Genomic DNA, 16,896 nt, shown 5'->3' with positions numbered 1-16,896 from the left:
AATTTTCTACTTTGTGTCAAGTGACATTTACTGTAGACATAGCAACATCCTTGCCTCCACAAAGACAGTAGATAAGATTATATGTAACGTCCCTTCCAGCTCTAGCTGTTTCAATTTTACATTTGCATTTTCTAAAAAGCAAGTTTAAAAAAATTTTTTTAATGTTTATTCATTTTTTGAGACACAGAGCATGAGTGGGGAAGGGGCAGAGAGAGAGGCTCCAGGCTCTGAGCCGGCAGCACAGAGCCCGATGCAGGGCTCGAACCCACAAACCGTGAAGTCCTGACCTGAGCCAAAGTCGAGCGCTTAACCAATTGAGCCACCTAGGCTCCCCTAAAAAGCAAGTTTAAAGTTAAACCTACAAGATATGGTCCAAAAATGCTGATGGGTTTCAGCTGGTAAGTCATAGGCATGGCTGACATCCTTTTTTCCCTTAAAAAGTTTTAGACATAGATATTAGATTTAAAGAACTAAACAAACTGGAACTGATCATATTCCATTAAGTTTTAACATTAAAAATAGAAGGGTTCCTTGTTGTACCTTTCTGCCTCATTCATTAACATCTACTAGCTTCTAGCCCTGATGGTACAGGCAGAGATTGATTAGAAGTTCTTTTTCACAACTGTATGTCTTTAATTTGGTGTCAGCATCTTCCTGGAGCTCATGCATGGCTCTGGGACGGTCACAGAGCTCTAGTATCTTTGCTTTGGCTGCCAACTATGACTTTAACTTAAGAAACCATTTCTATGCCTGCTTCTTGTCACAGTCTTCACCTGAAGTAATGTTCCATTCATTTCATCACATGCAGACGTTTTCCTTGTGGGGAACCACAAAAAAACCCAGAGAGAAAGATAATACACCACTGTGTATCTTTGCTATATCAAACCTTTGCTACTCTTTCTTCCAATATGAGTAAAATTGTTTTATTATTTTCAGCTTATGCCTCTCATCGACTTTCTCTGGGAAAACTGCTGGACTGATCTGTAAGTAGTCCTGTTCTTATTTAACAAAGGTTATGACTTAGGATAAATGCACAACATAAGAAAGTCAAAGATATCATGCCACATAGGATATTTGGAATAACAAATGACAAGAAAACTTGGGAACATGATTTCAGCTGGCTTGGTCATGCCTCCATTTCATTTCACTCTTTCCAGATCAGATGTGTCTTTCTGGTGAGGAGGCAGTCCATTACTACAGTTGATAGTGGAAATCACACCAGCCTCTCACTCAGTACCTCCTGTTGCCAATGTTCATCATACTAGTTCCAAGAGCCTCACAGAATGAGTGCTCACTTTGGCAGCACATATACTAAAACTGGACCGATACAGAGAAGATTAGCATGGGCCCTGTGCAAGGATGACACCCAAGAGCCTTAGAGAATTAACTTTGTTTTCTGATTCAGCCCACCTTCTGGGGAAGGCATGGCCCTACTTTGAAATGTACAAAGGAAAGATAGGACTAAACCTCTTTGGGGGCAGGGACAGGGTGGAAGGAGAGAAGATAGGCTTAATAACCTACCAGATGACCTTGAGGAAGTCATATTACCTTTCTGTGCCTCTTAGAAATCAGGGGAAACTCCTCATTCTGTATCCCACAGATTGTTGCCAAAATCAGGTAAGAACATTGAGTAGGAAAGTATTTTCACAGAAGCAAAGTTGTGTTATTATTTTCAAATATGGAATTTCCTCTGTGGGTCTTTTTTTGTTTTGTTTTTGCCACATGATAACTGCACAAGTCATGCTAGATCATGATGCTGTTTCACCTCGATTCACCCTTTGCCTATTTCAGGCAGATTACACTAGCAATGCTACATCCATCCCTTTTATATATTTCCCTTTCACTGCATCCCTAAGATGCAAATCTCACCATAATGTAAAATACTGCATAGTAGCCACTTATAAAACTCAACATACATTACCCCTGTAGATAAATGCTATATACAAGAGTTGCAGTAGAAGTATGCAAAAAGGGTTCAATAAAGGAGAGAGAGCACATCTAATTAGAGAAAGCTTCTGGAAGATAACCCCCCTATGCCGTGTGTTTTAGTAATTTCTGTCTTTGTCCTATGTCACCCCACCCCACTTTCATGCTTCAGAGACAAGATCGTATTTTCTCTATCTTTGTAGCTCCCAAGAACCTGGCAGAGAGTACATTTCAGTACGTTCCAGGATGAAGTTAACGGGGTTTTAATATTTATCTATCTCCCCAGGCCAATGAGGCTCACCTATTTTTAACTTAGTATTATTATATGTAGGAATTCCCAGGAGAGAAGTGTGCCCAGGTACACCCCTGTAACCTCCAAGAAAGGGACCTTTACTACGGGTGTGTTAAGTGCCTCATAGAGGTGCTTCCGTACATGCACCTAATATGGGTTTAGTCCTCACAATATGTCTTCAGGCTTTAAGCCTATTTTACGGATGAGGTTGCCAAGACTCGACAGGCAGCGTTTCTAGTCACATCCAGTAAAAGTCACTGCGCGTGCATTGGCTCTCCAACAACCTAAACCCCAAAACTTTAAATCAGCCTTGCTAAACCCAACCTGGCTTACCTTAAGCGCCCCCCTGGAGGCATCTACCCCAGCTACTCCTCCTTCCCGGGTCCCCGCCGCAGGCCCCAGTAAAGCCTGTAAAAACTAAGGCTTTCGCGTAAAGATGCTCACTCACCCAACTGCTCCTCACTGGCTTGAAAAGCCTTTGCCACCCACCCTATGCGTAGCCCCGAGCTTCTCAAAAGAGCCTGCACAGCTTTTCCCCAAGGCTGAGGTCCTCGGCGCCTGCGGAGCGGTGACGGGGTCGGGACGTAGATTCCGGGAGAGGACACCTGCAGGGGAGGACCCGGCAGGGGGTCCCGCCTCCGCGCGGCCGCGGCGCGCCGCCTCGAACTACGCTTCCCAGGCTGCTCCGCTGCCGCCGCCGCGCGCCCCAGCGCCGCGCCCGGCCGGGAGCCGCCTGTTGATCGCCGCGCTCGCCCCGGCCACGGCGCCGCCCCAGCACTGTCGGCCCCGCTCCCTCGGGGCACACGGACTGACGGCCAGCACCGCCGCCTCCGAGATGGGCGCACGGAAGGGTGAGCGCGGTGCGGGGGGTGAGGGCCGGCCGGGGCGAGGCGCGGTCTGCCGACCCAGGCCCGCAGCGCGTGGGCGGCCGCGCCCTCCGCGCGGGGCTGGGGGATGCTCCGCTGCGTCCGCGCTCGGCGGGGCGGGCGCGCGGAGCCGGGGCCGCCTCTAGCCTCCGAGGCCCCGCGGGCTGTGCGGGGCTGTGCGGGGAGGCGCGGGCCGGAGGCGCCCGCCGGCGGGTGGGTCCCGCGCTCCGCACTGCGGCTCCGCAGCCTCAGCAGCCCGCCGTGCTGCTGCAGTGAGGGCGCGGTCTCCTGTCTTCGCGCTGCGGGGCTGGGTTTTTCCACGCCGGGCTTTGTTCCCCACTTTCTCCTCTCCTGTGAACGTTAGACAGGCTCCCGGAGCGCGGTGCCTCTCACCGCCTCGTTACAGCGGGAGATGAGGAAGGGTGGATTCTAGCTGGCATCTCTTTTTAAGATCCCTAGAACTGTCACCCGCTGGGCGTTTCAGCCTCCGAGAAAGCTGCATTCAGGGAACTGCCTGATGCTGCAGGTCCTCGAGACCTTTATTTTTTTTCCCCCTGGTTAATAAAGTAGTGATAGCATGTGCTCCCTGAATCTTCCTAAAATTTCCCTGTTGTTCTGCAGAACGGAAGATTGGTTTTAAAATAATATTAATAAGAGGATCCTAATGGGAATTTTTACCTAAAGCATTCAAAGGTGGGAAGGTAATGCAGGCAAAATGCAAATTAGCAATGAAGGAGGCCGTGAATGCTACGGCTTCATCTTGCTTATTAAACAGCCGAATCACAGGCACTGGGGAAGGGAATGAAAATGAACCATCAGAGGAGGTATTTTTTAAACCAGGTTCCTGTTCTAGTCGTACCATTAAGGAGTTGGGCAGGCCCCTTCACCTCTCTGAGTCCCTTTTCCATATAAAATGGGGCATTTGGGCCCATGATTTCTAAACCTCTGTTCTTCCTAGATTCTTCTATGAGGGAAATGAAGGGATGAGGTCGCTTCTGTTCAACACCATTACAAAAAGCCTGATTGTGACAGAACAAGTGGCTTTACCTTAGTGAAGAGGAAAGATTTCAGGCCTTAGGAATCCGATTAAAAAAAAAATAAAACTAATTCCCTCTTTCTACTCTCTTCAGTCTAACCCAATAAATATGTATTACAGCCACACTAATGTTTGTAAATTACTGTAAATTGGTAGGCAACATTGTTTCTTTGCTTTTGTTTTTAATTTGCTGAATGCGAAGTCATGAGATCGGCAGGTAAAGGGAGAAGGTCTGGGCGAAGCTGGTTAAATGTGGTCAACAAGGAGGTGGGGGGAAGCCCCAGTAAGAAGTAACCAGAGAGCATACACACTGAGGAAAGAGAGGACAGGGACTGATGGGCTATTGTTTGAATAATACACAACAAAAGGAGTAAGAAAACCAGAAAACCAGCGCTGTGCAGACTCTACCGTAACTGATTCAGACAAGGACTCCTCCATGGGTTCAGAATCTTTGAGAGGTTGTTGGAGAATAGGATTATCTCACCACAAATTACCTAGAGGAAACGTGGCCATCCAATGGAAAGATGAGGAGGTTATCACCTCAGCCTAGGGCTCAAGTCTACCGGCACCTATTATGAGTCTCCCGTGGGGATGCAATAAGGTCATGATTTCACCTATGCAGTGTTCGGAAAAGACTGGAAAGGTGACGGTTGGGAGAGCAGGGAGTATTGCAGATTAAAATACTCTAGTGATGTAACAACCACTCGAGATGTGTGAACTTTGGATCCTAGATAAGAAAAAAAATATATAGCTGTAAAAGATGACTTGGAGACTACTGGAAGAATTTTAATTTAATGTAGACTGCATATTAAATAATATCGTGGAATTACTTTTCATTTTCTTAGGTGCAGTAGTGGTCCTGTGGTTATGTAGGACACTGTCCTTAGTCGTTTGAGGTACAGGTATTAGAGGAAACATGTCATGATATCTGCAACTTGGAGCTAGTTCAGGGGCAAAAAGTGAAAAGTGTAAAGGTGAGGGAGCAAGCTCAGGAATGTAGCAAAATGATGGCAGTGAATCTAAAAGAATGATAGGCAGGTATTTATTATACTGTTCTTTTATACTTTCTGTAAGTTTGAACTTTTTAAATTAAGTGGGAAGATTAATAAAATTAGAAAGTTGATAAAGAGAAAGGATTGTAGAGAACTGTGCAGTTAGTGACACCCAGCCGCAGTGAATCTGTGGCTTTGAGTTCCCAAGATTGAAATCCTGTTGGAGGTGTGAGTGGGCTCAGGGGAAGTTCCCATTTTTTGATTTGTCTTGGCTCCTATCAGTCATTTATTCTTACGATACTGCATCCTCTAACTCCAACCTCAAAGTATTGATAATTCCCAAACCTTTGAAATGCTAGCCCTACCCAAGAACCATCTTGAAAACACTGTTCTTTCCTCTCTGTGTTCAAGATTTGTGTGTGTATAGAAGGAAGCTCCAGGGGTGGTTCTATTTTGAGTTAGGGGAGTGTCGAGGAAAGAACAGATCCAGCCTTTTGACTGAACAGAAGTTGTAGGGTATCCTCTCATTCTCTTTATTAGTAAATCACATACAACTGAATTGTTTCTTATAGACAATAAGTGGTTCAAAGACGCTCATAGAAGACATGTGCAGAAGAGACTTCCTGTTGTCCATCCAGGAAAACAGAATGAACTCTTAAGAAACAACACCGTTTTATACAGAGTCTTTTGCTGCAAAGATACTTTTGCTATACATGGGATATATATATTTCTACTTTTATGTTTTGCCCTCCTGCTTTGGCCTCAAGGCTACCCCATCTCTTTAAGTAGGTTGCCAGGTTTCCCCTGTTGAAACCTGGGTAGAGTGGTAATGAGAAGGTCAGCTCTAGGACTGTGGGTAATAGGAGCTCATGAAACAGGGCACGAGGCCAGCCATGCCAAGCGTGGGGTTGAGTAGGGAGGAAATATGTGGCACCAGCTCTGAGAGGCCTCTCATCAGGGCAGTCGAAGGAGTCTAGAGTCTAATAAGCTGGGCTCCTGTTCAGCCAGTATGTACAGGACAGCCATCCCTGTTATTTAGAGCTGACAACCATTCTGACTGGGCAGTGCCCATTCCATACTGTTTGCTAAGTATTTTGCATATCATCTTGATAAGCAGTCATGAGTCAAGGTGCACATAGTACCTATAAGTCATAACAAACACTGATCAAAACTCAGCTGGGATACAGATGCCACAGTAAGAGACAGAATAGGTCAAAGACTACATAAGCAGGCAGACGCTGGGAGGGCATGCAAATCAGAAGACAGAAAGTAGAGAACCCATAGGCCAGTCAGGAAGTGAGAAGCCATCAGTTCCTGAAGGCAAGGCGAGGGAATATGGCCAGAACTAATAAGCAGTTAAAAACCAAAAAGACACATATACTCAAGTGCAGTGCGAGGAGAAGTCAGGAAATAGGAACTCCTCAGAAAACAGAATAGGACCAGAGGCATAAGGCAGCAGCAGGAAGTAGGACCTGCCAAGAGAATTAGAAACCAGGTAGCAGTCTGGCAGAGAGTCTAAGACTTCCATGCTATAGAGCTTCTGCCCCAGCCAGGAAGCTTCTTGGCTGCTGTCTGCCCAGGTGGAAACCTTAACTCCTGTGGCCAGCCTATGCATGGTGGCCTGCTAAACCTGGCAGTGCTGACCCTGGACTCTTAGAAGATGCTGCCTCTCTATAGTTAATAGATCCTGACAAAGATAATGGAGGGACCAAATACTCCGAATAAAAGACTATTCCCAGACCAAGGACAAAAGAGAAATGGCTTCAACTGAGGGCTTGCATGTGCTAGGCACTGCACCTACTACGCACACTATCCCATTAAGCATCACCTCCACCTTCTGAAATAAGTACTCTTCTTTGCCTGTCTTGCAGAGGAAGGAGCAGAGGCTTGGAGAAGTTTCTCTTGCACACAGACCTATAACCATCACACCCAGGGCTAGTTGACTCCAAGGCCCCTGCCTTAAGTCTTACAAACCTGGAGGGGGGTGGCTCACTGGTGGGAACATTGTCTTAAAAGGAGACTGTTTTCAAGCACAATTTGAGCTATGAGAACTTTAGTGTGGTTAAGTTTGGGAAGTTAACAACACGTAGTCTCAGAGAGAAAGTCTTAATTCTGGTGAGATCTGTTTCTCATTCCTCTTTCAGCTTGTTCCCTTCAATTGCCTTGTCATACTTTTTGCCTGAAATTCCTCCTCGTCCCAACCCTTCTCTGCTCTTCATCCACTGCCAGTATTTCCCAGAATATGACAGGAGCCATTTGGTTGGGAAGAAAGGAAGGAGAAACAGACATGACTGGGCCATCTTCAGATAGCTAGATTTCAAAGCACAAGCTATGTGGTGTTGTTTTTTTAATGTTTATTTTTGAGAGAGACAGACAGAGTGTGAGTGGGCAAGGGGCAGAGAGAGGGAGACACAGAATCCGAAACAGGCTCCAGGCTCTCAGCTGTCAGCACAGAATCCGACGCGGGGCTCGAACCCACAAACTGTGAGATCATGACCCAAGCCGAATTTGGACAGTTAACCTACTGAGCCACCCAGGTGGCCACAGACTATTGTTTTGTACACATTTTTGCATTTGGCTGCAGCTAGAAAGGAATTCAATATATAGGAACTACTCACGTTTTGTTGGAAGGTATGTTGATATGCTGATTTTGTTCTAATTTACTACTTTCAGAAAATGTAGATTTGACCCTTGTTTATGTTGGTTCAGTGATTATTTTTTAAACTATTATGAAATATTGAAGATTTATAATAAAGAATAGTAACTTCTCACTTCCCCACCTCTACCTGGGAATAAATCATCACCAGTATAGTTGAAGCCCAGGTCCCCCTTCTCCAGCCACACCTGTGCACTGCCTCTCCCAGTGAGCCCTTTCCATGAGCCTTCCTAGAGATGTACATATCTGAAGTAACTTAATGGCACAGTTTTGCCCTTTTAAATTTTTTCCACTACATTTTTAAGAGTATTTTTTTGGGGCGCCTGGGTGGCTTAGTCGGTTGAGCATCCGACTTTCGCTTGGGTCATGATCTCGCGGTTCGTGGGTTTAAGCCCTGTGTCGGGCTCTGTGCTGACTGCCAGTTCAGAGCTTGGAGCCTGTATCAGTCTGTGACTCCCTCTCTCTCTGACCCTCCCCTGCTCACACTGTCTCTCTCTCTCTCCTAAAAATAAATAAAACATTAAAAAAAAAAAAAGAGTATTTTTTTTGTGTAGTCTTTTGTAAAAATTCACCGTTGGTTTGGACGGGGCTTAATACATCGGGCTGCTTGTTTTGGCTTTGGCTCCAAGTCTTTGTGTGTAGGCAGGGCCAGAGGCTGAGTGCTTGGTGTGGTATCTGTTTTTCTTCTTTCATACCACTGTTGTACAAATAAGGTAGTGTACAAAGAAGCAAAAGAAGCCACACTCCTTATTTTCTTTCCTAGGGAAGGGCTTTGGGGAATAGAAGAGTGATTGGAGGACCCAGGTCATTCCTCCTTCACCTCTAGTCCTTCTCCCGATCTTCATTTTCCTCACTGACTTGGTGCGTGTGCTCACATGGACTCCAGGAAGCCTTGCTTGGCACTTGCTTCAGTCTAGCGTGTACATTCGTATCTGGTTGCACGTTGAGTGCTTGCCATGGGACAGACACTCTGCGGAGGGAGGCTGAAGCAGCACTTTGCAGACTTGCCACTGTGGCATCGCCAATGGAAGGAGCGACCAGATGTGAACCTTTGTGGGGCTCAGGCTTAAGCAGGCCAGCCAGCCATGAGCCAGAGATCTGCAACTTGCCCTTTATGATTCTGTGCATGCTGCATTCTTCTCCACAGTGTACCTATAGTTTGTATTAAATGACAGTAACTAGCTTTCCCCCAGATCTTAAGGTCAAAGTTGTGCTCCAGGAGGATGCACTGTTTTTTTTTCTCCTCTGGCTTTGACACCCCTTCATTAATGCAGTGTATGCAGTTTATTTTAAGGGTACTGTTCTATCATATTAACATGTTACTGTAACTAGTTCATTAACATCTCTTGCCCTGCCACACTGTGAGCTTGGTTGGGGCACAGGGTATCATTTGTTTTGTTCACTGCTCTTGTCCCAGTGCTATCTGGAAAAGGTGGGCTTTCAGTACATATTTGTTAAATGAATATACAGACCGGAGCTTGAGAAGCCTAAGAATATAAGGAATTGTGATGTTGCCTCTGTCCTCTGGGAGTCTGTGGTAAGAGTTGGAGAGAAAACCACGTATGTGACAAACATGGAAAGATAATGAGAGAGCAAGAGATGAACACTAAATTGGTGACATAGTGTGAATTTAGGAAGAGGAGCAGTTTCTGTGGTCTTAGGTGGCCTCACAAAGTTCCATGGCAGAGAGTAGAGGCAAGTAGTGGAATGAGTTCTGGACCGGTGGGTCACTTCACCTCTCTGCGCTCACTTCCTTCATTTGCATTTGTTGGATGCCTACTCTCTGGGTGGAGACTGGTGTTGGAAGCCAGGATTATAACACTGAACAACACTGATGTAGTCCCCACCCTCACAGAGATTAGCAAGGAAGACAGAGATAAAACAAGCAATGGGAATAAAGTCAAGGAGAGCTGTGATCAAGGGAGTATGCCATGGGGGAGGAGGGAAGTGACCCCAGTCTTGTCTCAGCGTCTGAACAAGGCCTTCCGGAAGAATTGAAGCTTACATGAGGCTAGAAGATGAATAAGACAGCATTCAACTGAGAGTGGGGTGGGGGTAACTAGTGTTCTGAGCAGAGCGAACAACATAAGGCATGATCCAGGAATTGGAGGTGGTCCAGGAGGCTGGAGCCAGGAGGAGATGGGGAGTGTAGTGCAGGATGAGGCTGATGAGGATGACAGAGGCCAGACTCTGAATTTGATCCTTATCCACAAAGCAGTGGGAAGCCATTGGAGAATTTTAAGCAATAAGGCAGAGTTGTTTAAAAAGATTATTTGTATGGAGAAAGGAGCAAAGGGATAAGACTGGATGAGGCAGTGCAGACAAGTGAAGTAGGTGGATTCTAACACGTTCAGGTAAGGGCAGGTTGGTGATGGATGGGTGAGGAGGAGAGAAGGAAAAGGTGTCAAGCATGGCTCCCTGGTTTCTCGGTGCCACCTGGAAATCCTAGAGGAGGAGAAGCTGTTTGGTAGGAGAAATGATGAGAGTACTCAGAGGTGCTTGAGACAGCCAAGGAAAGATATTGGCTTGGCAGTTGGAAATATTTGGACCTAGGCCTCAGGAACAAAGTCTAAGACAAATAAATGGATTTGAGTGTCTTTAAGATATGGATTATAGTTAAAACTTTGGAGGCATTGAGTTCCCCTGGGAGATTTGTAGAAGTTCTTTTTTTTTTTTTTTTTTTAATTTTTTAATGTTTATTTACTTTTGAGAGAGAGAGAGAGAGAGAGACAGTGCGGGCAGGGAAGGGTTAGAGAGAGAGAGGGAGACACAGAATCAGAAGCAGGCTCCAGGCTCTGAGCTGTCAGCACAGAGCCTGACATGGGGCTTGAGCCCATGAACCGTGAGATCATGACCTGAGCTGAAGTTGGATGCTTAACCAACTAAGCCACCCAGGTACCCCAAATAGAAGTTCTAAAACAGGACCTGAGTATGCCAGTAGTTAAGGTAGAGGAAAAGGAATTGCCGAAAGAGACCAAGATGGAGTGACCAGGAAATAGGAGGAAAACCGTCTATGTTGCTAGACTGGATGATCTTTAAGGCCTCAGTTGGCTCTGACATTCTGTGGTCCTGCAGAGCTGGGATTTGAGCCAGGTCTCAAAAGCAGAGCACATGGATAGGCCATGAGCATAGAGCAGGGCATTCCAAGGAATATTACTCTATCAGCCAAGGTTTCAACAAGAAACAGAGGACACACTCAAACTGAACAATTTGAAGAAGTTTTAATAAAGAATCTATTTACAAAGAAGTAGAGCGGGTTTAGGGACTCCAGTGAGGCAGAAATCTGGCACTAGCCCCGACAGGGACCCTTCATCACCCCCAGGCCTGAAGTCGGCTGAATGGGAGAGCAGCTGTCTATAGAGAGGACCTTCTGGACCAACCCTGCCCTCCTGTTTCTTTGTAGAGCCTCCTCTTGGCCAGACATACACCAGAGAGCAAGAGAGCCCATTCATGCAGTGTAAATACATCGTATTCCTGGGGCACAGAGCAAGGTGGGGAGTGGACGTGGAGGGGCAAACAGAAGATACTCAGAACCAATTACGTTGAGAAATGGAAATGTATGGATAAGAGAGTGTATTAGTTTCCTATTGCTGCTGTCACAAATTCAGTGACTTAAAAACAATAAGAGTTTATTATGTTACAGTTTTGGAGGTTGGAAATCCAAAACGGGTTTCACTGGGCTAACATCAAGGTGTCAGCAGGTCTGCACTCCTTCCTGAAAGCTCTAGAAAAGGATCCATTTCCTTGCCTTTCCCAGCTCCTAAAGGCTGGCCACATTTTGGCCCTCAGCCCCTTCCTCTGTCTTCAAAGCCAGCATCATGCTGACCCTCTGCTTCTATCATCACGTCTTCTCTGGCTTCTGCTTTCTTTTTTCATCTTTTAAGAGCCCTTGTGATTACATTGGGATCACCCAGATAATCCAGGACAATCTCCCTATTTTAAGATCCTTGATTTAACCCACCTGGTCTCTTTTGCTATGTAAAGTAACATATTCTTGGTCCTGAGGATTAGCATCTGGACATCTGTAGGGTGTCATTATTTTGCCTATCACAGAGAGTGAATAAGCCTTTTTGGCTGGAGTAGGGTAAATCCCAGGGGAAAGTAATGAAGGCAGAAAACAGAAAGTGCACATTGAAGCCAAATTATAGGAGTTTTGGATGTTAGACTGCCTGAATTTTCATTCTGTAGACAAGAGGGGGGCATTGTTAAGTCCTTGCCCAGAGGAGTGGCTTGTTAGCAGTGTGAAGAAAGATGATCTGATTGTGGTGCTCTGGTGGCTTAGAAAGAACAGAAATCTTTCAAGATGCGATTAGGGGTGCCAGAGGGCTAAGGTCCAAAACAAGAGTGACAGGAAGGGGTGGTGTGAAAAGTGCTGTGTAGCAGGAGTCTATAGGAGGTGCTAACCAAGTGGACATGAAAAGAACGGAGAGACAGGGCACCTGGATGGCTCAGTAAGTTGTGTCTGACTTTGGTCTGGTCATGATCTCATGGTTTGTGAGTTTGAGCCCTGTGTCAGGCTCTGTGCTGACAGCTCAGAGCCTGGAGCTTGTCTTTGGATTCTGTGTCTCCCTCTCTTTCTGTCCCTACCCTCCCTCCCCCCACCTTGTCAAATAAACATTAAAAAAAAAAAAAAAAAAAAAAAAGAGAATATGAGGGTGGTCCAAGTTTTTAAAATGAATGACTGACTAAAAGATTAGATTTACATATAGACTTTTTTGAAATCATTTAATTTACATACAAATTGCATATATTCTTTTTTTTTTGAATTTTTTAAACATTTTTATTTATTTTTGAGAGACAGAATGCAAGTGGGGGAGGGGTAGAGAGAGAGGGAGACACAGAATCTGAAGCAGGTTCCAGGCTCTGAACTGTCCAGTACAGACCCATCAACTGTGAGATCATGACCTGAGCCAAAGTTGGGTGCTCAGCAGACTGAGCCAACCAGGTGCCTCTATTAATCCTTTAAAATTGCATGTATTTAAAGTGTACAGTTTGCTAAGTTTTAATATGCATGCATCTGTGAAACCATCACCACAATCATAGTAGTGAACAAACATATGTATAGCTCAAAATTTTGCTCATGCCCCTTCAGGGTCCTCTCCTCTGCCCTTCACTACCTCTCTCTCTTCCATCCCCAAGCAATTACTAATTTACTGTCTGTCATATAGATTGGTCTACACTCTCTAGCATTTTAGATAAATGGAGTCATACCATATGCATTCTTTTGGGGCTGGCTTCTTTTATTCAGCATAATTATTTGGATGTTCCTCCATGTTATAGTGTGTTTCAATAGTTCATTCCTTTTTACTTCTGAATAGATTCCATTATGTGGGTATACTACAATTTGTTTATGCATTGACCTACCAATGGTCTGGCCATTTGAAATATAGCTTCTGTGAATACATTTTTTGGATTATAGATCACTCCAGGCATAAAAAAAAAGTACAAGTAAAATAAATTGGTTAATATTCTTAAAAGTTCTTCACCTTTAGAGTTCAACTTTTTGAGCCACTTTTTAATTCAGCCATTAATGTCTGTTTTTTTTCCACACAGCATATCCTCAGTGCCATTCAGAGTAGTAATTGTTTCGGGGCGCCTGGGTGGCTCAGGCGGTTAAGTAGCTGACTGCAGTTCAGGTCATGATCTCATAGTTCGTGAGTTCGAGCCCCACACTGGGCTCTGAGCTGTCAGTATGGAGCCTGTTTGGGTTGCTCTTTCTATCTCTCTCTCTCCCTCTCTCTGTCCCTCCCCTGCTTGTACTCTCTCTCAGGATGGATAAATAAACTTAAAAAAAAAAAAAAAAAGTGGTGGGGCACCTGGGTGGCTCAGTCAGTTAAGTGTCTGATTTCAGCCAGGTCATGATCTCATGGTTTGTGAGTTCGAGCCCTGCATCAGGCTCTGTGCTGACAACTCAGAGCCTGGAGACTGGTTCAGATTCTGTGTCTCCTTCTCTCTCTGCCCCTCCCCTACTCATGCGCTCTCTCTTTCCCTCAAAAATAAACAAACATTAAAAACATTTTTTTAAAAAAGAGTGATAATTAAAAAAAAAAACCTATTAAAGAACTTAAAGCCATTAATGCTGGGCTCTTAGCCTGCTCTGTTATTGTGTGGAACTAGCATAATCTGGACCCTCTGTTGGGAGAGTTGCTAAACATGCTTGAGTCGCCACCACTCTCACTCCTTCTCCATTAGGTTTAAAAAGAGTGGTTGGTCCACTATTTTTTTTTTTTTTAAAGCTCCTGGGATTTTTTTTTCCAAATCCCTGACTCCCATTCTTCTAGTTTTGAAGCTGGTGCTTTTGATATTTATGCATTCATAGGCAGTGTCAAGTACATCTTGGCTGCTGTTGGGCCAGCAGTAATTGTAGCATCATCCATTGTAAAATACATCTCAGTTTCAGGATGTTAAAAGTGGAAAACTGTGTAACTTTAAGTAGGATGGCTCAACCAGTTCTTTTGATGGTTAAGAGCCTGGCAGATTTAGATCCATGCCCAGTGTCACGTGATAAATAAGTGGTTGCAGGGACCAGAACAAAGTGCCTATGATCCAATTGGTCTCTGACTTCAGTGGAATAGTTTTTGCAGGAGTATGTTTGTTTTACTGGACTATAGCAATGGAAGCTTAAAAAGTCTGGCTTGGAGTGTCTCATGGCTCAGTCAGTTAAGTGTCTGACTCTTGATTTCAGGGTCATGAGATCAAGCCTCACATCGGTCTCCACACTGAGCACAGAACCTGCTTAAGATTTACTCTCTCTCCGTGTCCCTCTGCCCCTACCTGCAGTGTGTATGCTCTCCCGTGCTGTCTCTCTTTCTCTCAAAAAAAAAAAAAAAATCTGACTAATGAGAGAGTTATGTTGTATATGGAAAAGACACCCAAATAGAAAACCCCAGACTTGAATGTGGTGAGCAGTTGAATTAATATGGGAGGAGAGCAGCATTCTAATAGCCCTTCAGTGGCTCACCTTCACCCAGTCTCTTCCCATGAAACCTATTCTTCATTCTTACCTTTTGATTTACTTTCTATAAAAACAAAATAAAACAGGGCTTTTCAGATCATTCCTCTACTTTAAAAATTTGTGGTGGAGGGGTGCCTGGGCGGCTCAGTCAGTTGAGCATCCAACTCTTGATTTTGACTCGGGTTATGATCTCATGGTTTGTGAGTTCGAGCGCCGAGTGGGACTCTGCACTGAGAGTGAAGAGCCTATTTGATATTCTCTCTCCCTCTCCTTCTGCTCCTCCCCACCTGTGTTCTCTTTCTCTCAAAAATAAACACTTTTTAAACTAACAAAAATAATAATGATAAAAATAAAAATGTGTGGTGGCTCCCCATCTCCAACAGAATAAAGCCCAGGGTCCTTAACGAGGCTCATAGGGAAGGCCCTGCACACTGTCCCTGTCTTGCCTTTAGTTCTTTCCTCTCCCTGTAGCACATCAGCCCTTCACCAACATATCTTCTACCTTCTTATCTTTGTGCCTTTGTTTATGCTGCTCTTCCTCTGGAATAATCCTTCCCCACCCGCACCCAACTATGATCTTTTCCTTCAGGGCTCAGACACAACCCCTTTTTCACAGTTTCCTCTCAACTCCCCACCTCTCTTACCCGATAATTACTTCCTCTTGTGTTTTAAAATTTTTTTAAATGTTTATTTATTTTTGAGACAGAGAGAAAGAAAGAGTGAGCAGGGGAGAGGCAGAGAGAGAGACAGAGACACAGAATCCAAAGCTGGCTCTGGGCTCTGCTGGCACCACAGAGCCTGACATGGAGCTCAAACTCATGAGCTGTGAGATCATGACCTGAGCCAAAGTCGGAAGCTTAACCGACTGAGCCACCCAGATGCCTCCGTCTTGTGCTTTTAAACTTATTTTATACTTCTGTTATAACACTTTTCAAGTGGTATTATCTCTATTCAGGTGTCTCACTGAGCTGTGATCTTCTTGAAGGAGAGATCACATCTTGTTAATCTTTGTGTTGCCGCTTTCAGACCCATACCTGACAAATAATAGGTATACAGCAGATATTAATTGCCTTGAAATATCTGATTGAGGTTAATACTGCCTAAGGAGAAACACAATCAGCTAAGTAAGCACCTTGCTATTTCCTAAATGCAATATTATCTTTCTAAGGGAGAGATGAAAAACCCTCTGCAGGAAAGACGGGATTGAGTAAAAATTTCATTTTGAGTGGAAGTTTAGGAGTAAGGTGGTATAAAAGGGTGGGTTGAAAGGAGAATGGACTAGAGGTGTGACGAAACAGGGAGCATGACTACGGAAACAAAAAGGAAATGGGACTAGGGGCTGCTGGGTGGCTCAGTCAGTTAAGCATCAGACTCTTGATTTCAGCTTAGTTCTTGATCTCAGGGTTTTGAGTTCAAGCCCATGTTGGGCTCTCACTTCAGCCTACTTAAAAAAAGGGGGGGGGGGTGCCCTGGTGGCTCAGTCAGTTAAGCTTCCGACTTCAGCCCAGGTCATGATCTCACAGTTTGTGGGTTTGAGCCCTGCGTCAGGCTCTGTGCTGACAGCTCAGAGCCTGGAGCCTGCTTCAGATTCTGTGTCTCCCTCTCTCTCTGCCCCTCTCTTGGTCTCACTCTATCAATCTCTCTCTCAAAAATAAATAAACATTAAAAAATTTAAAAAAAAAAAGGAAATGGGACTAGAAAGAGATCAGGAAATGAGGAAAGAAAAAAAATGATGGAGAGAGTATGTAGTCAGGATTTTAGAATCTTACTTAGATGAATTGCAGGGAGTTACTGAACAATGCTTTCTCACATGAACGTCCCAAACTCTTTCCTGAATTAGGCCCATTTTGTATTCCTCACATCACTCTCTCCCTGAAAAGACACAAGTATGCTTCTTACAACTGCCTTACAATTAGTGCATTGTTTTCTGTGGAAGGCTGGAGGAGGCACAGTAGTGTGGTAGGAAGGCTCCCTACTCCACTGGAAACCAGGACGCCTGACACACGCCAGCTCTGGAGCCTCTAGCCAAGCACTTAGCCACCTTCACCTCAGAGTCTTCATCTGTAAAATGGGATATTAATATCTGTCCAGGCTTCCTTTCTGGGCTCCTTGTAAAGATCTAAATAAACGAAAGAATGCATATGAAAACCCTTTGTAAGCCGTCTAGTTGCCC

At 44.8% G+C, this 16,896-nt stretch overlaps 1 protein-coding gene and 1 non-coding gene across 4 annotated transcripts in view; both read left to right on the top strand.

The window, feature by feature from the left end:
• The window catches only part of TMOD2 (tropomodulin 2), an 82,627-nt gene that overhangs the window by 18,275 nt on the left and 47,456 nt on the right, over nucleotides 1-16,896 (top strand). For 2 of the 3 annotated variants that reach the window (XM_039237144.1, XM_039237142.1), the window contains exon 1: nucleotides 2,926-3,069. The gene's annotated coding sequence lies outside the window, so the exon portion shown is untranslated. Of the gene's footprint in view, nucleotides 1-936; nucleotides 984-2,925; nucleotides 3,070-16,896 lie in introns of those variants that run through there. The other variant, XM_039237143.1, reaches the window with a different exon arrangement.
• LOC120235051 lies at nucleotides 1,288-1,396 on the top strand. The gene has a single exon (XR_005529284.1). It is a non-coding gene; the product is annotated as a U6 spliceosomal RNA (small nuclear RNA).

The sequence above is a fragment of the Hyaena hyaena genome, unplaced genomic scaffold, assembly GCF_003009895.1.
Source record: "Hyaena hyaena isolate Hyena2069 unplaced genomic scaffold, ASM300989v1 scaffold_120, whole genome shotgun sequence".
Classification (NCBI taxonomy): domain Eukaryota; kingdom Metazoa; phylum Chordata; class Mammalia; order Carnivora; family Hyaenidae; genus Hyaena; species Hyaena hyaena.
The sequence above is the reverse complement of the archived record's forward strand: the minus strand, read 5'-3'. Positions and strand labels throughout refer to the sequence as shown.